The sequence below is a fragment of the Balaenoptera acutorostrata genome, chromosome X (assembly GCF_949987535.1).
Source record: "Balaenoptera acutorostrata chromosome X, mBalAcu1.1, whole genome shotgun sequence".
NCBI classification, from domain to species: domain Eukaryota; kingdom Metazoa; phylum Chordata; class Mammalia; order Artiodactyla; family Balaenopteridae; genus Balaenoptera; species Balaenoptera acutorostrata.
Window position 1 is genome coordinate 44375902 of NC_080085.1, and position 24624 is coordinate 44400525.

Below are 24624 nucleotides of genomic sequence, written 5' to 3' on the forward strand. Positions count from 1 at the left end.
AATTTTTAAATGTCTTTTTTTTCTTTGATCCAAGTGATATTTTTCCTCCTGAAGGTGGTTCCTGTTGCAAATAAGGTGATAAAACTCATACCATGTAGGAAGTGACAAACTATTGGAAGATAATTCTCCGTGGACCTGGTGTTTCTGCACATCTGAGTGAATGGCATTGACAGTTTTTATCAAAGATGTTTGCAGAGCTGCTCCCATTCAAGGAGCATATTTGCTTACATTCCAGGGTAATAATGTCTGACTTCCCTTTTCAGACATTCCAGAGTGATAAAGGTAACGTCTCTCTCTGAGTCAGAGGACAGATTTATCTCCTAACCAGAATAATAATGATAATGTTTTCCTCTAGGGCATAGTATGGGCAATTTGCTAGCAGTATCCTTATAAGGTTGGGGGATTCCTAAATTCAGAGTTCCTCAGCTGTGACACAAGACACCATGAAGGACTTGGGAACCAGCGGGAACTAATGTGAACGTGAAGCTCATGCTCATGCTGCCTGCTGTGTAATAAACTGCCTAAATCCTCTTGGGCTCCTTGTCTCCTTACTAGCCAATCTACGGAAATGTAGTAAGGCAGCCTGGCAGGTACTGTAGTCATCACTATTGCTTAGAAATTGTTTGACCACTTGACCCAAGCATTTAAAGATGTTAGGCTTTGGGAGAGAATAACAGCTTTGTAAAAATTGTCACTGATAGATCATTTAAGAAAAGTGAGGAAAGAATTATGTGAAAATCAGAGATCAGCAGCTCTTGCTTTTTGGAAAATGAGATAAATTATTGAGGCATGATGAATATATTTAGTAATAAAAGCAATCTTTGAAACTGCTGTAAATCAGAGAAAGGAACAAAACTAGCTCAACAGCAACTGCTTATGAGGTGCAAAGGTGGTGGACATGGTTGGGATGTAGAGGCCAGAGGAAAGGGTTCAATTCAGATTATGGTACTATTCCTGGTTAACATATTATCCATATTTCTGAGTAAGAAACTTCCAATATATATTTCCACCTCTAATATCCCACTCCAACCCAGTTTAGTTTCCAGATGGGGGAATATTTCCAAAGATTGGAGGATGATAACCTTCCATGGGACAGTTGTACCATACTCTCCCCTTCATGGAATTTGTTCATATTCACACCCTTCTCCCATTCTCAGAAAATAGTTGACATCAGCAAGGAAAGTTCATTTCTGCCCTTTCTCAGTTCATAGCCCTTATAGAGTGGGCATGCCACTCGTTGCCCACACCCAAAAACAGGATCTGCAAGTCAGCTTCAGCAGTGGGATACAGGCAGAAGGGTGGAGAAAGGATAAGGCTTACAATAAAAAATCAGCAAGTACCTTGGGGACTGTACTTACATCATGCTGGCATCATCTGGCACTTTTACAAGCTCAGGATTGGCTGGTCTCCTTAACCCACTCAGGGATGCCAAGGTAGTTTTCCTACCACTCCCTCACAAAGATAGGGTTTCTCCACTTCCGCAGAAGGCCTCAGACATCCTAGACAGTAAATAGCATTAATCAGTGTATATGTCATGGGGGTCTAATGTTTCAAAGGTCAGCTGCAAGCCTACCCTAGTGAGAGGAGCAGAGAATACAAGAGTGCTCCAGGCAGCCCAAGGTCAACCTCAAGGAAGTCTCTGATTCCCAGCAGCCGTACAGCAGGTACTTCTGAATACTCAGTGCCCATCATGCTGAAATTGAGTAAGCCACTCATGTGAAGGGCAACAGGACACATAGATGTTCCCATGTGGATGAAGAACAGGTGAGGTTGTAAGAGCAGGATTGCAGGGAGGCTGGCATGAGAGAAGGATGTGTTCAGAAATAGGAATGCATTATAGACTTCACAACCCATGTCCTTTCCAGTGAATGAACTTGAAATATCTGTGGAAAATGGAAGAGGCACAAGGAATTATCTGAGCCCTATGAGGGCAGCTCTTAAGGTTGGGGACTTTGATAGGAAACCATGGGATTTACTGGGCAGTGTGGCCTGGAAAGATCAAATATTCAAAGTTCCTTTTGCACGGAACCACAGAACCTTCCCTTCAACAGAAATAATAAGTATAGGATTTATGTGGATTTCACTCTTTTGGTTTTTGTTTTAGTACTATTTTAAAGCAATACACATTTAATTGTGAAAAACCAACAAAATACGAATAAACTTTAACCAAGCAACTTGTTTGATAAGGAGAGCAGAAATAGTTGCTCAGTGTCTCTGTGATACAGTTTATCCATTCCACTGTTGCTGGAGCTTTGAGCTGCTGTCAGTGTATGATCATTATAAATAATGCTGCTATGATCACCCCTTTACATGTTCTTTCATGGACATATATACCAATTTCTGTGGAATATATACCAGGAGTTGAATGGCTGAGTCATAGGGCATGCATTTATTCAGCTTAGTAAAGATAGGGAAATGGTTTTCTTAAGTGGTTGTACCAACTTCCACTCTCACTGGCAGTACAAGAGAATACTTATTGCTCTATATCCTCACCAGAAAAGAAAAGGTATTTTTCTTTTATTTCATTTTAGCAATTCTGGTGTTTGTGTAAAAGTATGTGAGTGAAAAAATGTTGCCTGCCATATCAGTAAACAAAAGATGTTGCAGCCATCAAGCCATCACATTACAGCCTCCCCAATAGTGAGCCCTGAGGCAACTCAGGATAGAAACAGGATTGCCTGCCATCAAGCCATCAGCAACTGCATCCACCCACCAACAGTGCATCCTCAGGAGACTCAGGATGAGATAGCACAGGATACTGGCCCCAGATAACTGAGGTACATTATCAAAGGAATGATCTCAATGAGCCCTGAAGTTTGCATCTTCCCATACATAGAAAAGTGCTAAATTCCTTTCCTTGAGATATCTGATTTTCTTTAACAGTAATTTTTTGATATTCTGACTGCCTGGTCTTTGTTGCAAAAACTCCTGTATGTCCTGGCTCCTCCCTTACATCTTCAGAGCAGTCCCTCAGAGCTATCTGAGAGGCTGTGTCCCAGGCTTAAGTCCTCAGTTTTGTCTGCCAAATAAAACATAATTCTCAACTTTTAAGTTGTGCATTTTTTCAGTTGACAGGTATCACCTTGTGGTTTTTACAGTTTCCCTAATGATTAATGAAGATTAATGTATTTTCATATGTTTATTTTCTATTCTACTGTGTTAGAGTTTAACATTAAATTCAGAATACCACTGAATTCTGGTCTTCACTTGTACTATGAACCCTGGAACTGGTATTAGACAATCATAGACCCAGTAATTTGGCCACCTGATGTGCTCAGAGACAAATAGCTTAGCGTCTAATGCTCTTCCCACATTAGTATATAAGTTGCTTGGAATGCTACAGTTAAGGTAATTATATTCTCCAAATCCAAAATCAGAAAGCCAATAAGATGGTCATACCTGACGTTATAATTCATCCTTCCATGACTGAGGCACCCTGCCTCTTTCTGTGCCCCAAAACACCTGTCATCCCCAGTTTTCCTTCACTTACTCTCCCACCATACACACTGAAGTTTCATTGTCTAGGCATCCTATCTTTTCTGCTCTATTTGTTGTCTGAAGATAAGGCCTCCTTCCACACTGGTCTCTTTAGCCCAAGGCTAAAAAAAAAAAAAAAGAAAACACTCATTTCCCATTAAAAAAAAGAAAACACTCCTCTACTCCCTGTCCTCACTCTTTAAGCAGCTGACAGCTTTGCAAAATATCTAAATGGTTCTCATGCTATCCTGATTAGAGATGTGGTGGGTAAACTTGGGTCTATGGTCCTTTGAGGCCAGTACTCATATAAAAATGGCATACGGTTGTTTCCAATTTTTTATTAGTATAATCCCTTTATCCACCTGAATAATTTCCCCCAAATAGGCTAGCAATAATTTCACTGTGCACCCCAGTCCATGAAAACAAGGATGGCAGAGCAGTTGTAACTGAAGTGAGGGCCGTGAACCTAGGCTCTTGCCCAGCCAGCACCTCTTCTTCCTTCTCAGTTTAGTGACCCCTGACTCCCGCAGAATGCTAGGGCTCCCTTATGAACTCTTTGGGAAGCCCTGTGTTGGGCGAGCCTTCTTCAGATGCAGGCCACCCATCGTGCTTCTGTACAGGTATCTGCCTGCATGGACTCTAATTTTGTGCTTGGCTTTCAAGCACTGCCAACAACACATGCCCTCCTGCATCCTTGGTGTATCTCACAATCATTTTTCTTATTTCATCAATTTACCTATCCCTAACCATCATTTCCCATACACAGATACACACTCTGTTCCAACTCCCCATTTCTCTCAGGATTTTTCACAAGCCTTGGCTTCCTACTCTCTGCTAATCCACGTCTCTTCCCTGCTTTCTGGCCCAGCTCCCAACTCCCTTCTAGGAAAGAGACCTCTGCTACTGCCTTTAATGGAAAGCTTCTCAATACCTCAGAACACAACGGATTCTCTGTCTCAACACCTGTGTTTTCCCTTCTTTGAAAATGTTCTCAGACTAGGGTCTTCCTCATGACTGGGTTTTATTCTTTCAATAATCAGACAATCCACTTGGGTAGGGAGCTTGGTGCCTCTTACTTTCATATTTTTGCTTCCCTGACCTAATATACCATCTTCAGGAGTTGTTTTCACTATTTTCTGCTTTGGATTGAACCCAGAGGAAGACAAAGCAAAGGAACCTGGGAAATTTTTCTCATAAATCAGGCTGAAGCCTGGTGACAGGACCTTCTAAAGACATCCAGCTAAATTACCCTTCAGCATGTAAGCTTAAGTGGAAACGATTAGTGATCCTGCTTAAATGACCAGAGAAGAATGATGAGTGACTGCTGTTCACAGCACTCCCGCTATTTCCACTGTGATTACCCTGGAAATGATGGCTTCTTTCTTCAACACTGGGTGCATGCTGGCTCCTCCAGTCACTCCTCAATCACTAATGCAGTGTCCAGGCACTGTGCAAGGACCTCAGTTACAAAGAAAACTGAGGTCCCTTCCTAGGCAGCCTTATCACTCACACACCCACACACACACACACGCACACCTCTATTCTTTCCATCTCAGTGGGATAAGGGCCAGTGGGTATTAGCAGCTGAAGGAGGTCACAAGGCGGTGGCCGTGAGATAGAAACCCATGCATCTCAGAGACAGGATACCCATTTGAGGATACGTAGGCCATGGTGTCATGCAGAGGTCAGGTTCAGTGCTGAGGAACACCTACAAGCCCCTGGGGCTCTCAAATTGCCATTTCTGAAGTCTTCGATGACAATTAAGGCAGTGATATCCACCCCACAAAGATGCTGATTTTGAAATAGTATTTCATGGAGGAGGTTGTGTGATACCTTCTACTTAAATCTGAGTCAGTTGTCAATGGAGAGTGGGCATCTGCACACCTGGACGGGGAAGGCTTGGAACATGGTAGGGGCTGAGTTAATGACCTTTTCTGGAAGGCCTTTCTGGTGATGTGAGGGAATGAAGGGAGGCCCATTCTGGAGCTGCCTTCCTGGTGACCCGCAGAAGAGGATAACTCCAGAGCTCTTTTGCACAACCCCATAAGGCCCTTTCTCTTGAAAAGGGCTTTCCCCTTCATGAGCTAGTTGCCAGGCTATAGTCTTTGAGACAAAGTGCCCCCATATTGTGTACTGATACTTCCATGAACCCAGATGATGATGATAAATTTTAAGCGTTAGGGGATAATCCTATCTATCTCACTGGGGCACTTTGAAATCCCTACCTTCTATTTCGTAACCTGTTTGTGCATTCTAAGATAACAGACTCTTCTCCTCTTCCCCCTCCTCTTCCATTGGAATTGCTGAGTCATAGGTTACACATATGTTCAGCTTTAGTAGAGCCTGCCTAAAAGTTTTCCCAAATGTTTTTTTAATCACCCATTTTATGTATTTATTTATTGGTTGCACATCGCAGCTTGCAGGGTCTTAATTCCCTGGCCAGGGATTGAACCTGTGCCCCCTGCAATGGAAGTGCTGAGTCTTAACCAATGGACCACCAGGGAGTTCCCTCCAAAGTGTTTTTTCTTCACAAATTTTTACAAATGTACCCTCCCACCAGCAATGTACTGCTTCACAGCAACCAGCAGGGTTGCTTCACATTCTCCCCAGCCTGAGTTATGTACTACCATTCTGGTGGTGTGAGTAGTGGTTGTAATTTTCATTCCCCTGATGATTAATGAAGTTGACCACATCTTCGTAAGAATACCATGCTGGCTCAATAACAATAGCCCTGTAAAAGCTCATGACATCTGGTAGTGTAAGTGCTCCAGCTTTATTCATATTTTTCAATATTGCTTTACCTACTCTTCATGTTTTGAATTTCTATATCAATTTTAGAAACATGTCAAATTCCACAAATTCGGTCAAAAAGGTTATCAGATTTTGAATAGGATTGTATTCAATCTGTAGATTAATGTAGAGAGAATTTATATTTTTACAATGTTGACACTTGTAATCCATGATTATAGTATACATCTCCATCTGTTTAGAATACTTAGTAGCCCCTAGTAAGTAAGCTCATCATAATTGGAACAGAATATTCCTATGATGCAAAAATTATAGTGATATCATTAACATTTAGATAAATCAGAGTCTTTACGATATGTAATTCTCATTGTCTTGAGATTTGGTGTTCATTCTTTAAAGCAGTAGTTCTCACACTTGAACACTCATTGGAATGCATGCTCTATGTAGAGGGCTTATTAAAACACAGGTATCCGGGCTCCAACTCCCAGACTTTCTGATGCAGTATGTCAGGTCTGGGCCGAAGGATCTGCATCTCTCTAACAAGTTCTGAGGCAAGGTTAGTGTCACTAGTTAGGGGACCATACTTAAAGAACCACTGCTTTAAAGAAAGGCAGAGAAAATACATTGGTCCAGAGCCTGTCCCGAGTGCCGAGGATGCAGAATGGTGTAATCATAGTCTCCTTGCTCCAGAGTCTCTCAGGCTAGTGTGGGAGACAACCCTGAAAACAGATGACTATAGTGCATCATAGGAAATGCCCTGTGAGTAGTTTTTACCTGTGAACTTGGGAGCTCAGGGAGGTTGGTTTTTTCCTAGGCAAATAAAAACAAAAAGAATAATGTTTAGCTGGATGAGTAAATCCCTATTGGGTAAATTTCAGCAAATTTTAAATGTGTGGCTGTGTTCATAGTGGGGAGAGATGAATATTTCAGTGTGAATATAAAGGTGAGAAATTGTTGTGAAATAAGCTTTTGGCTTCCTTTTTCGTCTGCTCCTTCATGGGAATTTAAACAATTCAAACCATACGAGTGTGTCAGTGGTTTTTTATGACTGCTGTATTTCTATTGTTGACATTATAAAAAAAAATCATGGCTGTTTCAATTAAAAATGCTATTAGGGGGCTTCCCTGGTGGCGCAGTGGTTGAGAATCCGCCTGCCGATGCAGGGGGCGCGGGTTCGAGCCCTGGTCTGGGAGGATCCCACGTGCTGCCGAGCGACTGGGCCCATGCGCCACAACTACTGAAGCCCATGAGCCTGGGGCCCGTGCTCTGCAACAAGAGAGGCCACCCTAATGAGAGGCCTGCGCACCGCAGCAAAGAGCCCCCGCTCTCTGCAACTAGAGGGGGCCCGTGTGCAGCAGCGAAGACTCAATGCAGCCAAAAATAAAATAAATAAGTAAATAAATTAAAAAAAAATGCTATTAGGAACTGAATCTTCATTAAGTAGAGGATAAATAGCTAAATGTTGGAGATAGTCTCTTTTTTTTTTTGATGAAAGTTCATAATAATGCAATTGACAAGGAAATTTAGTTATTTCTGAGATATACATTTTAAAGTAATAACTAGAATTATGACTTATAACATTATACCAGAACATATAAGATTTTTAGAAATTTCATGTAATGTCTGAAACATTTATATTAACATATTTCCATACAAATAACCCAATGAAAGTTTAGTATTAGTTGTTTTGTTTCTTTGTTTGTTTATACTGCAGGTTCTTATTAGTCATCAATTTTATACACATCAGTGTATACATGTCAATCCCAATCGCCCAATTCAGCACACCACCATCCCCACCCCACCGCAGTTTTCCCTTCTTGGTGTCCATATATCTGTTCTCTACATCTGTGTCAGGAAATATTCTCTTAAATTTGTGTATATGTGTATGCTTTGCAGAAATGAAGCCACTTTCACCTTGATGTAGTAATTGGGTGATGATAGAATACCTGAAATTTTGGTTTATACCATTTTAAAGAGATTTCATTCTTCATTAGGTAATCCTTCCCTTTCTTTCTTACAAGCAGTAAAAATTCTCCTGTCCCCTGCAACATTTCAGGATGAGGGATGGGATGATTTGTCACTCACCATTAATCCTGACTCCTACACAGCAGTGGGCAGATATAGACTGAAGGTTTGCTGGTCCCAGACTTGGCTGCAGACCAACATGGGTATCTTATCTCCTGGTATTTAAAAGCACTTGGGAGCTAATTTCTAATGGGAATTTCTTAGTTTCAAGAGAGGATTTTTCAGAAGAGAGAAAAGCTATGAGCACCTATGGAGAGCTGCAAAAATGCCACAGTGAGGAAGTTGCTCAATAAAGTGAACATAAAACTGCAATTAGGTACTCTTGTTAATTTTGTTAGTTTTGTTGTTGAATATTATTACCACAGTGAAATTTTATGCATTTTGTGGTAGTTGTAGGTACCAGCATCACAGAATGTAAAATTAGGCAGCTGAGCAAATGATGGGTTTTTTTCCCCATTGGGGTATGTGCATATAAACTGCAGTAGTACTTTTTGAGATATATTAACAGAATGGCTCTGGGTAATTTCCTGTGTTTCCTGTTTTTGCTTTAATTGGAAAAGATATTGAGATACAAAAGTGATGACTGAGAGCCTCATCCACCAGGGGGCAGTCAGCAGAAGCAAGAAGAACTATAATCCTGCAGCCTGTGGAACAAAAACCACATTCACAGAAAGATAGACAAAATGAAAAGTCAGAGGGCTATGTACCAGATGAAGAAACAAGATAAAACCCCAGAAAAACAATTAAATGAAGTGGAGATAGGCAACCTTCCAGGAAAAGAATTCAGAAGAGTGATAGTGAAGATGATCCAGGACCTCGGAAAAAGAATGGAGGCAAAGATCGAGAAGATGCAAGAAATGTTTAACAAAGACCTAGAAGAATTAAAGAAAAAACACCTAGAAGAATTAAAGAACAAATGATGATGGCCATTCTGACCGGCAGACACACAGATTTTTAAATGTGGTCCCCAAGGCCCACTTGGGTGTCCTGCCACCTCTTTGGCTTCAACTTCTACCTCTCACCCCAGCCCCCCTTCCACTAAAATGACAACAAACACAGAGCACACATTCACTTTCAGGACTTTTCACTCTGTTTCTTCTGTCTGTAGTGCTTTTCACCCTTGATGTCATCCTACTGCCTCTAGGAATTCAGCTCTCAGCTCAAACCTCAGCTCCTTATACAGATTTTAACTTATCTTCCCATCGAAGAAATAGCAGCTGCCCCTACCCGATCATTCCTCTCTTCCTTACCTTGCTTCTTTTTCTTTACAGCCCTTATCCCTACCTGACTTGGTATATTTACATCTTCGTTATCGTAGCTCTCCGATGCAATGTAAAGTTTGTGTAAAACTATGTTCATCCTGCACCATACTCACACTGCCATTTGTAAAAGCCATGCCTTTTAGCACTTACAGAGAATATGAGAACACATAGGGGAGAGGGCTGGTCTCAGAGTGATCTATAGTAGCAAAAGGGATGGGATAGAAGACACTCAGGTCACTCCTGGGTCTGTACAAGACCTTGGACGTGACATCAAACAAGTCCCTTCCCAGAAGTTGGAGTTTGGGCTGGGGGCAGGGCAGGGTCTGGTCCCTGATGTCTGAAAGTGTCACTATTTTTTTTTCAGTGAACCTAGCGCAGCTGCGCCTGGAGGGGATCTTGAGGAAAAAGCAAGGTATTTAATAGCTTCTCTCTCTTTGTCTCTCTGTATCTCTGTGTCTCTCTCTCTCCACCTTTCCCTCTCTCCCTGTCTCTCTGTATCTCTGTGTGTCTCTCTCTCCACCTTTCCCTCTCTCCCTGTCTCCTCTCTCTCTCTTTCTCTCTGTGCTTCTGCCCTAGCCACAAAAACTACTTTGCCTATAGTAGACAGATTAATCCTGTTCAAATGTAACTCAATTCACATCTCTCCTATAATAAAACCCCTTCCTACCTCCCATCTCACTCATAGTAAACACAGGTGTCCTCTCAATGAGCTGCAGCCTAGATATTATCTGGCCCCTCTAGCTCTCCATTTTACTACTTCCCTTGGCTAAGTTCATTCCAGTCATTCTATTTCCTCACCATTCCCAGACATTCACTAGGCATATTTCAAAACCTCGGAACTTTTAATTCTGCCATTCCTTTTGCCTGGAACACTCCACTCACTGATAATTATAATTTTCATAAATAATGACAGTTGTTTGTATCATAATGAACTTAATATTTGCCTCCTATAGTCTGTTGATTCCCTAGTGGTAATTAATCACCCTTTTTTTGTTGTTCATTGAATTTTTACCAAAGTCTGACACATAGTATAGGCATTGGATAAATGTTTATGGAACAAATGAATGGAATAAATTCCTAGTAGGATGAAAGATTATTATTTTTAACCAAGCCTCTCTTAAGGAAACTGCAAGAGGAAACCAGGGTAAGAAAGAAAATACACAGGGAGCCAAACAGGCCAAAACCATGCAAGAACTTAAAAGCAGTACTATCCAATTCAACTAACCATCTCTCCATCCATTTAACCATCCAGTCATCCTACCAGCTATTGATTCACCCAGCCTTCATCCATCCATCTATCTATCCGTCCAAATTATCCAGTGTATCCACTCTTCCATTCTTCCACTCTTTGCATCTAACCGTCCATCCATCTAACTATCTACCCATCCATCTATTCCTCTAACCAGCAATTGATGCAACCATCTATCCATCCACCCATCCATTCATCCATTTCATCATCCACCCATCTACCTACCATCTATCAATTCAGTCATCCAAACAGATGTTCATCTATCCATTCAAGCATACATCTATATAATAACCATCATCCAATTATCCATCATTCATCCACACAAAAATTCATACCATCATCCAACCAGCCATTTCCCATTCCTTTCAACCATCCATCCAATCATTTACTTATTCATCCATAATCCTTCCACTATTTATTTTTCATCTATTTATTAAACTGTCTGACATTCCATCCATTCATCCAACCATGTGTTTTTCTCTCTTCATATATCCATCCAGTCATTTAGTCATCCACCTGTACACTCATAAATCCTTCCAACTTCCATCCATCATTTCCTGGAGAAAAGAAGAATCATCCAGGAATAGAGGCAAAGGTCATGGGAACCCCAGACTTTTCTCAGAAGCCTACCTTTGCTGTATATATTTATGTGTATGTGTGTGTATCTGTGTGTGTGGTGTGTAAAACCTGATGCCTCAGTGGCCAGGTTAAATGATCGCAGAACAAACTGCCCATTTCTGATAGACATTTATGGAGTTCCCGCTCTGCCAGCTGGTGGAAGAGAGCAACACCTACAGGTACACACACAGGTACAGACTGCTATGACACCTAAGGATTCTGTTCAGTTCATGCAAATATGTGGCAATTGTGCCAGGGCCCTTACTATGTGCCAAGGCCAACAGGATGGATTAATTAAATGCAGGTTTGTCTTCTAGGGGCCCAATCTATACAATAGGGACTCTGGAGGTGGGACATGGAGGCACAGAAGCGGAATTCCTTTAAATTAGTTTGGAATCTTCCACCTAATTGCCCAACTTCGATTCCTCCTGTGAACTCTCACAGGGCCTCCTCGGTTCCTCTCCCCACAGAGACACTGAAGATCTTCCTGATGCAATGCAAGGGAATGGAAAGTGAGGTTCAGAGGTAAGAGGTCCCCGCCCTGCCTTGCTTCCTTCCACAGAGAAACTCATACAGGTGAAGGAGGATTAGCAGCATCAGCTGAGCCATCTGTTCTATGGGAAGGGCCACTGTACTCGGCGAAAAGGCTCTTCTTCCATAGCAGAATGGAAGGAGGCTGAAGGGAGGAGTTGGGGGATGGACTGATGACCCCCAACCCTTGTGGCCGGCCCTCCAGGCAGCTGCTTGAGGAAGAGAACAGGAAGACAAAGGAGTTCCTGGAGGCAGCTTCCAAGCAACACCAGCAACTGCAGCGCCAGCGCCAGAGGTGGGCAGGGAGCACCCTCATAAGGGGCTGCCTGTGGGTGAAGCAGGGAAGGGCTGGACTCATACCCCACCTGGGAAAGCTGTCCCTGGGGAGCACGAATTGAGATCCTCAGACATACAAATCCCCCCATACCTCCATACAACCCTCTTCTCTTTCTCTCTTTTTTTAAACTCTTCCTTTCTGCCTCTCTTATCCTTCTCTTCATCCTCCTCTGAACTCTTCTTTCTCCTTCCCTATCCTTCTCCCCCTCCCCCTCTACACAAAATCCTCCCTCTAGTCTTCCCCCTCTTCCCTCACTTGCTCCTCCACTCCTTCTCCTCTATCTCCCAATGCTCTACCTTCCCCCAGTCTTTCTCTATATTCCTTTCCTTCCACCCTCCTTCCCTCCTCTCCCTACCTTGTCCATCAACTCTGCCCTCCCCGTCTTCCACCTCCTCCTATTTCCCCTCCTTCCTCTTTCTCTCTCCTCCTCTCCTTCCTTCCCCCTTTCTCCTTTCCTCCTCCTCTCTCTTCTCCTCACCCCATCCTCTCGTCTTTTCCTCTTCTTTTCTTCTCTTCCTTGTCTAACCTTCATCTCCTTCTTCCTCCTCTTCCGTCTCCCCCTGTGTCCAGGATGATGGCAGAGATGGAGAAGCTGGATATACAGTTCCTCTCAGAAACTCACATCGCTGCAGAAGAAGGGGTCAGTAAAGAAGAGGTATGGAGTCCAGGGAAGGAGGAGGGAGGCAAAGTCAGAAACATGGAAACAGAGAAGGTAGGGTTTCATGTCCCCAAGTGCATGGATCCCCGTGAAGGGGCAAGCCGGCAAGCATGGGGCTGCTACACAGGAGCACATCCCATGAAAGCCTTTCTGAGCACTTTGTCTAAAAAGGGCATTCCTGCAGAGGGCATAGCTGATGCATAGCTACAGGAGTGGAGCCACGGAGGCAGTGGAAATGTAGGGAGGTGCTGACTGGAGGTTGTGAGTGCTAGGGTTTGAGGAGAACTGCACACCCCAGAGCCCAAGGTTCCCACCCCACAACACTCTCACTCCCCAGGCACAACACGTTCTGCAGACCATCCAGAAGCCGCCTCCAGGCCCTAGGAGACCAACTCAGAACTGACCCCAGGAAGGGCCTCATACCTTCCTAGGAAGGGAAGAAAATAAGCTTGTTTAAGTGTAGCCCAAAAATGTATCCCAGAGGAAGTTAATGAAGTCTAAACTGAGACAATGTACATTTAAGGCATTTTTTTATGTGAATGACAGTGCAGAAGTGAATGCTCTTTTACTCTCATGTTTGTACACATGTCCATTTATTTCCTTCAGAATAAACTGTTGAAGGGACGTTGTTGATTCAATGGTTCTGCGTATTTAATCTTTAGACGCAGCCTGACTTCCATAAACATTGAATGATCTCACAGTACTACCAGAAGTTTATGAGAGTGATTGTTTCACCAAATCTATACCAGTTTAAAAATTTCACATAGGTGCCATCATCAGCTCCTTTCCACAGGTGACAATCACCAGGTCACTCAGCTGGTTAATGGTGGAACCATACTTTTCAGCATAGAAATGTTTCTCTCCAGAGCCTGTGACCTTCACTGAAATCTTGGGTATCATCAAACCTTGCTACCCTGAAGACCTAGACTTGCTCTTTATTTCAATACCTCATCTCTTTTTTCATGATCTATCTAGGTTTGGGATTAACAGAGCAAAATCAAAACAAAACTAAAAGGTAAAACAGTTTTCAGCCTTTGTACAGTGTTTATCTGTACTGATGGTAATCCTCTCCTTGTTAAAATGACAAAAGCAAGAAAACCAAGGCCATCTTCCTGATCAAAGAGATGAGGAGTCCTTTTTATAATTTGGTTTCATGAATCAGATTTGCTAGAGGTGGTTCTGCTGCTTCTTTCCCCGTGATGTGAAAAAGTCCCCTGGAGTCCCGTCTACTCTGGACTTCTTGCCTTTACTGCCACACCACTCTAGCTCTGACACTTTTGACCCTCATGATGTTCTTCCATAGGGCATTTTGATTCCAGGCTGGTGACTGCCTCTAGCCATCAGCACTCAGGCTTCAGTGGAGGGGATCCTGCTCTCTGACCTCTACCCAGGCATGGATTTGGGGCTTTAACAGATTTCCCATCTCACAGCAGAATCCAGGCTGTAATATTTAATGAGATTTTATTGAGACTTCTTGGACTGTGGGAGAAAAATGTAACACAAATACTAGGACTTACAACCATTTATAGACCTCTGATCCATTCTGGGATTTCTCACTATGCCAGGGTCCTACCTTGCTCCCAGACTGCCTCCAAATGGCCAGGAGCAGTTCATCACCTCCAACACCAGTATTTTCTACTAGCCTTTCTACCTCGCAATCATGGCCAAACTTACTCCCAGCCCAAAGGGGAGTGTTGGAAAACTTTTCCCTCATCTCAGTCTAAGAAGGGGGAATTCTAAAGTACCCTGATTTTAAGCCCCAGGACTCACCTTCATTTAGAGTGTGTAACAGCAGACCATTTTTCTTTTTCAGAAGAAACCTCATTCAGACCCTAGGGGATGGTCTGGGAAAAGAGTTACAAAATAATCTGACAGTCTATTTTCCCACAGTTAGGTTATTACCACTCTGAACACACAAAAAAGATTGTTTTCTTCTTTTGCCTTTTTTCTGTATATCCCATTTATCATTCATTGGGCTTCTACATACATTCCAGGTGCTAAGCATGATATTTTCTCTCATTCATCCTCAGAGAAAATCAGAAGGCACATTATTACTCACATTATCCATGCCCTTTGCACTGTGTCTCACTGACCTCCCCCAAATAATAAACAAATCTGAGCATCTCTCCTGAACTAGCCATTGGAGTGGAAGCCCTGTGCCATGGTGGTTACAAGGTTGGACTTTGGAGGGAGACTGACTGGGTAAAAATCTTGCTTCTACTATTGTGTGCTGAATGACTGTCAGTATGTCACTGAACCTCTCTATCAATATCTTTATTGATAAAATTGGATAATGCCTATACCTAAACTAATAGGGACCTTGCTTTGATCATTAAATTAATTAATATGATTAAAGCATTCAGAAAAGTATCTCATAAGCGTTCAATAAACATTAGCTATCACTGTGCCACTGGAGAACATGTCTCAAATCTGTCATATTTCAGAGAACTCAATTTTGCAGTAGCATCTCCATGCCTCTTGGGATTTATGTGACAAGTGACCACTAGTTCATTCAGACCTTACACTTGTTATCTGAAGCCAGAATTACCCCATGGGAAAGAGCTCCTTACATGAACATGTACCGATATAGAAGCCTGAGAGAAAAACCCAGAATGTAAAAGCTTTCCAATGGGTGTTCATGGGGGGTGGTGGCAACATTGAGACTCCAGGTAAATATATTTGTTCTCTAAGTTTGAACTATAAAATCAGGGAAGATATTTGCAAAGAGTCTTTAAAAACTTAAGCATAAAACCATTCAAATGTTATAACAGTTACAGAAAAAAATGATCAATCAGGAGGTAAATATTTAGTCAGCCATGGAAACAATCATAGTGCCCACTCCAGCACTGTCCAGGGTAGAAAAAGTCTTACCCAGGGGATTATGCATATGTCAGATCCCATTTGCAAGGCTTTAACAATTACTAGATATACAATGGGCTATCTTATCCTGATGCCATTAAACAGGTAAAATTATATGCAAATTTCATGTTGGCTGTCCCCTATTCCTTGAAATCTGTAAACTATCGGACTATTTTCACTCTGCACCATCTTGATGGACCCAGGTATGAGCCATTCATTGGGCGTGGACACATACATACACATGCACAACTGCATCCTTCCTGCCCCAGACACGTGCATACACACACACCTCTTTTACAAGACCTTCCTTACATTTGATTTAGATTGTGCGTGTGGCCCAGTGCTGGGCAATGCTCCCTGAGGGGAAGTCTGCTGAGGTGATTCTTGGATACACTTCTCTGCTCTTAAAAAAGAGCATATGAGGTGAGAGACCAAATCTTTCAGCCTTTGCATATTGCCCTGTCTGGATTTGAGGAAGAGAAATGCTGTAGTCAAGTCCTAGTCCCATGTAGCTCAACAGCACAAATGAAAATCATCATGGCAAGAGAGTTACAGGAAGCAACATTTTACTTTATTATAACAGAGATCAGTATCAACAACGCTGGCATATAAGTAGTTTACAGGCATACCTCGGAGATATTGGGGGTTCAATTCCAGACAACCACAATAAAGCAAACATCACAACAAAGTGAGTCACACGAATTTTTTGGTTTCCCAGTGTACATAAAAGTTATGTTTACATTATGCTATAGTCTATTGTGTGCAATAACATTATGTCTAAAAAAGTAATGTACATACCTTAGTTAAAAATACTTTATTGCTTAAAATACACTAACCATCGTCTGAGCCTTCAGCAAGTTGTAGAAATAACATCAAAGATCACTGATTATCAATCACCATAACAAATATAATAATAATGAAAAAGTTTGAAATATTGCAAGAATTACCAAAATGTGACACCGAGACATGAAACCAACAAATGATGGAAAATGGTACTGAGAGACTTGGCTCGACGCAGGGTTGCTACAAATCTTCAATTTGTAGAAAACGCAGTATCTGCAAAGTGCAATAAAACGGGGGTGTGCCTGTATACAGAACTGTAAAAAAATCAAGAGTTGTGCTAGGAGTTTAAAGGACACAGAGATGACTCACACAGGGGCCATACCTTGAGGAGCTCAACAATATGAAAGAACAACATAAACATATTTCTGTGATAACCTATATTGAATATCAACTGCATACTCAACTTTTTACACTTGTTATTTTTCAAAGACCTGTGAGAAATATATTATTATTCCCCTTCTACAGTTGAAGAAATAGGCTATGAGTTAGGTAAATTAGGTAGTTAAGTGGTGGAACTCGGATTCACATCCAGGCCTGCTGAATTCCAAAAGTGGGCCTTTCTCCATTCACCACGGAAACCCTGCTTATGTTACAGTTGCTGAGATGTAGATGTCATTCCCGACAACAAAGTCATATTCCTGCCAACACAGGAGGACACTTGGAAAATCCAGGAACTCCCAAGGTTGTAGCATCCTTCAAAAGCCTAGGTCAAAGTTCAGAGATCTATGCTGAAACCAACCAGCCTGGCGTCCAACTACCTGACATTTTTATACATCAGAAAGGATTAGGCAATTTGGACAATGAAAGAAACCCCCCTAAGGGCCGTCTCTGAGGATAATTTAAGAAGGTTGGGAGCTGGAGCTGTCCCTTTTATCATTACTCCTTAAATGACTATGAGAAAGCAGTTCCCCTGGAACAGCTATTACTTAAGAAAAGGAGGGTGAAAGGCCTTCCTTAGATCCCTGTACCACTCACAGATGGGCAGAGCTTTATTTCCAGAATTCTCCTCTGGGGAACCACCAAGAAAATACAGAGAGGTGTCCAGCAATCTCTTCTTGGAAGCTGCCTCCTGATCCAAGTCTATTAACTTAGTGTGCATATTTTAATAATTTATGGGCAAGCAGAGCCAGGGGAAGTGAGATAAGTAAAAATGGAGATCATAAGAGAACAATTTCATGGGACCATAGACTGGCAGAACTAGAGCAGACAATTTATTACTACCACTACTAGTTCTGTGACCTTCAGTAACTTATCCTTTAAGACCTATATACTTACATGATTGCTTCTTTCACTAAGATGTTTGATCTTTGAAAGGTAGGGCCTTGAGTGATTGGTCTTTGCATATCCAGCAAAGTATACTTCTTGAAGTCTAGTAGACATCAATAAATGCTTAATTGAAAAATTAATTTATGGTAATAACACTCGATAGAGAAATAGCCCTCTTTCCAATTAAGAGTCAGTACAGTAGATCCTATCTGCCAAATGTAACTATATGTGAGATCTTTGTGTACCAGGGAATGTGGAATTCTCACATATTTTTCTACATCAACCTATACACACACTAGCAAAATTGCCCATATACACCATGACTTGAACAACATTTTTTTATACCTCATTCTTATACTACCCCTAGGGTTTTTGTCAGTTACACAGCTCATTTAATTATATGCCTAATATTTTTATGTAAGATTAATTGACATAAAGATATAATTACAATGAAAACAAAACATAGGAAGATTTTGGAAACTTAAATTATAAGAAATGCAGGGGATTTTAAATTTAATTGTGTCTCATATAAGCTATTTAAATTGCTCTTCTCATTGTTTTCTCAATGCATGTATTATTATTCCCTAATATACCTGTGACAGAGCCAGAATTCAATCCTATGACTATTTTATTCTAAAGTTCCAGTGGCCTGTAATTTAGGAAACCCCCAATTTACTAATGATCTGGCAATTCCCACTCTTTCCTTTGCCCTTCCTCTCTGTTACAGCTCTTCACAATTTTCATCCTATCTTCTAACAGTTTCAGATGCTCCTCATTCCTGAGCCTTCCCTCCAGATCTAGTGGCTAAATGCTGTGCACACCCAACATTGACTTCTTTTTTCACCCTCTGTGATATATTACAATAGTGTACATGGATTTTCTACCTGTTGGGAAAAGCAGTCCACCATGGGCCCTGAGTGTCTGCACATCCAAACTGCAGTGCCTAATTGTCCCTTAACACTGAGCAGTTTCTGTAGCTGGTCATATAGGCAATTAAATAGGTCAAGGTGACCTTACCTTAACTACTATGTGACTGCTTACTCCTTGGGAAATAGAACTTACCTGCTTGCTGCTTGCTACAAAAGGTGCAGAGCCCTTGCTCTTTGGTTCCTCAGCCGTGGTGCAATCCACTGTGTGTGAAGCCACCTTCTGGGCCCTGTGGGACTTGGGGACAGGGAAACCAGTGCTACCATACTGATGTTCCTGCTATTGCTGTGCTGTAATAAACTGTCTTGCTCTGATTCATTGTCTCATTATCTACCCTCAGCACTTACCAACTTTTGGCAAGCCAACCTGATTGCTTGCTTAGTTATCTCCTTTGGAATCTTGTTACTCCATGTCATCTTCTACAGGGTAGAGTATCCTCCCTGAAACTAACCCTTTGTAACAAACTACTTTGCTTTTAAGTATTTTTGAGATGAAGAGATAATTGGTATTTATATTTTTCTGATATTCACTAAGAATTGTGGTTTATGAGGAGAATTTGTGGTGCAAAGCTGATAACTTAGAGAGAAAATATAAATAAGAGCTGAGAAACCATACTGTCACCTTTATGAAACAATATGAGGGATGATGGCTAGAGGCAGGAAGTTGGAGAGGCGACTGGAGTTAGAGCAGGTGGCCAGCAGGCAATGAAGCTTTGGACCCAACATGGGGTGGTATACAAGGGAAGATCTTTTTGGAAGAGATTGATTTGTCTATTGAAGTTTTTAAAAGTATATTTGTATGGTGTTTACCATATGTCAAGCACTTATCTAAGAACTTTAAGTCATTTAGTCCTAATTATAATCTAACATGTTAGCTCCTATTATCACCTTCATTATATAGATGAGGAAACTGAGGCAGAGAGCAGTTAGTAAAATGAAGAACACACGTTTAGGGCTTCCCTGGTGGCGCAGTGGTTGGGAGTCTGCCTGCCGGTGCAGGGGATGCGGATTCGAGCCCTGGTCTGGGAAGATCCCACATGCCGCAGAGCAACTGGGCCCGTGAGCCACAATTACTGAGCCTGCGCGTCTGGAGCCTGTGCTCCGCAAGAAGAGAGGCCGCGATAGTGAGAGGCCCGCGCACCGTGATGAAGGGTGGCCCCCGCTTGCCACAACTAGAGAAAGCCCTCGCACAGAAACGAAGACCCAACACAGCCATAAATAAATAAAATAAAAATTAAAAAAAAAAAGAATACACATTTAGTAAGTGGTGGGGACAGAAGAGAGACTTACAAATGTTGTGTGTAGACGTGAAGTACCAGAGCATGTAGGATTTTGATTGGGCAACTGTTGCCCCATGAGGAACATCTGAAAAGGAAGTGTCATATTTAGAGGGGATTTAAGGAAGTTTGCCCCTTAGTTTACGCCCTGGAAATGCTCTTGTTCATTTCCCATAAAGGCCTGCGTGTTGATTAAATCTTATTTTTAAAATCATAAACAAATATATTATAATTAAACAACAAACACAACAACTTTGTCCATGTACCAGTAATGACCTGTTGGGCACCATCCATGGCTTGCATGCCACATTTGAGGCAGCAGTGACTTTGTGAAAAGACCATGATCTTTGATTCTAGGCAGAGCTGCACTGGAATTTCAAGTCTGCCACCTAATGCCATCCAATTCTGTAATATCTATAAAAATGCTCACTCAGGCTAATAGTGAAGATTCAGTGAAGGAAATGCACATAAATCAACTAGCATATTGCCCAACATGCATTAAATGTTTGTCATTCCTATTGTCTCCACTCTCCCTTATTTCCCATCTCACCCCAACCTTTCTTTTTCTCCCTTCAGCTCTATTGAAGTACTTTGTAGGATTCTTAAATCAGATACACTCTCTTTTATTTCTTCATCTTTGTACATGCTATTCTTTCATCTCAGAACTCCTTCTTGCTCTCTGCCGCTTCTTTGCTTGTCAATATCCCATTCACCTTGCAGATCCTAATTTTTGTCTCCATGGAAGATTCCCTGATTCCCTCAAGCAGTTTGAGGTGACTCTCATCTGTGCACTCATCCCTATGTTTCTCAAATGTTTCTTCTTTGGGTAGGGACCTCCACCCTAGTTATTTTACCCACCACTCAACCTGTCCAAATTCCCTTTCTAGACATGTGGAACTGTAACTGGGCTAGGGTGTCGGAAGGTACAGTTGAGTCTGGGAAGGATTAGAAAGATTTTGGAAATTGTAACACCAGTTGCAGAGCATGAATATTGGGAGAATCTGAAGTCCTTTGTTCAACAGCAATGCTGTGTTGGTGTCAAACAGTTCTGTCAATGACCCATTTGAAAGGTGAGGCCATTGAGGTGAGAGAATTGGGATTGAGGGCCATGATAGGCTGAATGGACTCCCAAAGAGATCCACATTCTGATTCCCAGAACCTGTGAATATATTTTCTTACATGACAACATGGACTTTGCAGGTGTGGTTAAGGATCTTAGGATGGGGAGATTATCCTGGATTATCTAGACAGGCCCAATGTCATCACAAGAGGGAGGCAGGAGGGTCAAATCCAGGGTCAGAAAAGGAGATCACGGAAGCAGGGGTCATGGAAGAGAGGGACTTGAAGATGCTACTATGCTGGCTTTGAAGATGGAGGAAGGGGCCATGAGCTAAGGAACACAGGCAGCTCTAGAAGCTGGAAAAGGCAGAAGAACGAATTCTCTCTCAGAGCCTCCAAAAGGAACACATCCCTGCTGATCCTTTGATTTTTAGCCCAGTAAGACCAATTCTGACTCCTGACCTCCCAAAAATGTAACAGAATAAATTTGTAGGATTGTTAAGCCACTAAGTTTGTGGAAATTCATTACAGCAGCAATAGGAAACTAACTGAGGAACAACTGGGCATAGAATACAGGGTCTAAGAGTTAAAAGTAGAGTCTGGGACGGGTCTCTGAAATACTGTAAATAGTGAAGTAGCTGCATCAGTTTGTGTACTACAACTTGGACAATTGGCCCAGTGCCCACTGGCCCATTCAGAGTCACTTGAATGGAGGAAATGAGGGTATACACACAGACACACAGAGCATATGAAAACCATGGGAAAAACCATAATGCAATAATTGTAATGTATATTCTAAATCCAAGTATAGGTTCTAGCACCACACATATGGAAAATTTTATTATATAGGTATCTGTGGAATCCCTATGTATGACAGAGGAGTGATATAATAGAACTTAAATAAAAAAGGAACACACATGTGACAGAGATTAATGATGGAACTGAACCATGACACTGCAATGTAGTGGTGTTGAAGAGTGAGGTGTGGGTAAGAATGGCTAGAAGCCTACCTACAAGGAAGAGAACCTCCATGGTAGGAGCAGGAATGTGTAGAGTATCCCACCTAATGTGATGAGAAGACCCTGGTATAGGCAGGGCTGAGCAGATGGTAGTCTTTATGGAGAGAAGGATTTTGTTGTATCGTTGTTTGGGTTATATGGTGGTTGGTATTGGGTAAGATGGTGCATAGACAGTGGCTTCAAATAACCACTGTTTTATTACCTCTTAGATTATATGCTGGTTGTTTCTTCTGCTCCACTTGATATTGGCTGGGTCAGCAGTCATCCAAGGGCTTGACCAGTCTGGAAAATCTATGACAGTTTATGTAGATATATCTGGATCCTTGGAAGGGGACAGTTGGAAAGCCAGACTCAACTGAGACTGCTAGGCCTCTCTCTCTCTCTTCAAGTAGTCTCAGAGCCTCTCCCTCACTACACTAGCTTTTTAATTGTTCCTTACAAGAAGATAGCTGATCTTCTTACAGGGTATATCAGGACTCCCTGTGGTGTGAAATGGGAAGCTGTCAGGCTCTCTTAAAGCTTAGGCCTGGAAATGGCATATCATCACTTCTTTATTCTTTAGTCACAGAGCTAGCCCATATTCAGTGTGGAAAATGACTATACAAAGTTGTGAATACTGAGTCAACATTCATCAGAAGCCATCTTTGGAAACTCATTAGCACAAATAGGGGACTGAGAACTAAGAGAAACTTGGTACATGAAAGAAGATGAGTTCATTTATATTCTCACTGAACTTGAGTCTAGCAGTCAATTGGATATATGGGGTTGGAGTTGGTGAGAACAATTTTGCTGCTCAGTCTTCATCAAGGAATACTGAAGAATAGTGGCCTGAGACAGAATTAAAAAATAAGGAAGTGGAAAATGTCACCAGGTGTCAATGATTGCAGGCTTTAACTAAGATGAGATGAGGACTAATCAACACTCATTGGGATGTTCACATTGGACGTGACTGGTGATGACCAAACACAGTAGGTCAGAAACCATCTGATTGGGCAGGGGGTATGGAATGACTACCAGAAATGTGGGTGGAGGCAGGTAGGGTAACCTGCTATCTCAATCTTGAAGGAGATATAGAAGAGCAGCTAGGGTGGGATGTGACGGTCAGGAGAGGATTCTTATACTAGATTATGCACTTCTCTCCTGTCTGTCTCCACTATTAAACTATCAGCTCTATGAGAGCACGGGCTGTTTCTTTCCTTATTATCTTTAGGGTATCCAGTGCTGACTGAGACACAGTAGGTGCTTAATAGACATGTGCTGAATCAATTAATACCCTCAAAAGCTATATGGTTCATTAATTGCGCCACACTGTGGAATGTTCTACTATGAAGGAATTAAACAGAATGAAGTAGTTCTATTTGTATTTGAGAGTAATAAAACCCTAAACCTTACTGTTAAGAGAAAAAAAAAACTGCAGAAACATAAATGTGACTTCTGAAACAAAAACTCTCATCTTCTGCCCCTAAATTTTTAAGAGTTCTTTAAATATTAGGGATTTTGGCCTTTTGTCTGTTATTTATGTTGCAAATATATTCTCCCTATTTGCTAGTTGAATTTTGATTTTATTTATGATGTGGGGGATTTTTTGGCAATGCAGAAGCTATCTTTTAAAATTTTTATGCAGTCAAATTTCTCAACCTTTTCTTTCATTACATCTGGATTTTGAGTCATAGTTTAAAAACTTTTTCCTATACCCAGGCTAAAGAGGAATTCATCCATATTTGCTTCTAGCACTTTTATGGTATTTTTAACATTTAGATTCCTGATCTATTTGAAGTTTACTCTCTATATGGTATGAAGTGTGTATCTAATTTTATCTTATTTTTTCCCAAACTGCTATCCAGTTGTCCAAGTACCATTTATTTTACAAGTCCATTTTTGTCCCAATGTATTGAGATCCCACCTTTATCATATAGCAAAATTCTATTCCATTTTTATTTGGGTCTATCTCTGGATTTTCGATTCTTTTTGTTTTTTTCCTACAGTGTAAACATAACTTTTTATTATTTTTAAAAATTTCTATTGGAGTGTACTTATTTACAATATTATGTTAGTTTCTGCTGTACAGTAAAGTGAATCAGTTATACATATACATATATCCATTATTTTCTTCCCATATAGGTCATTATAGAGTATTGAGTAGAGTTCCCTGTCCTGTACAGTAGATCCTTATTAGTTATCTATTTTATATATAGTAGTGTGTATATGTCAATCCCAATCTCCCAATTTATCCTGCCCCCCCTTCCCCCCAGTAACCATAAGTTTGTTTTCTACATCTGTGACTCTATTTCTGTTTTGTAAATGAGTTCATTTGTACCACTTTTTAAGATTCCACATATAAGCAATATCAAATGATATTTGTCTTTGTCTGACTTACTTCACTCAGTATGACAATCTATAGGTCCATCCATGTTGCTGCAAATGATATTATTTCATTCTTTTTTATAGCTAAGTAATATTGCATTGTATA

General features: G+C 41.4%; 1 pseudogene; it reads left to right on the forward strand.

Moving 5' to 3' along the window:
- Nucleotides 1–12083: 12083 nt before the first annotated feature.
- Nucleotides 12084–24624, forward strand: part of LOC114237080 (centromere protein V-like protein 3) — a 46841-nt pseudogene continuing 34300 nt past the window's right edge.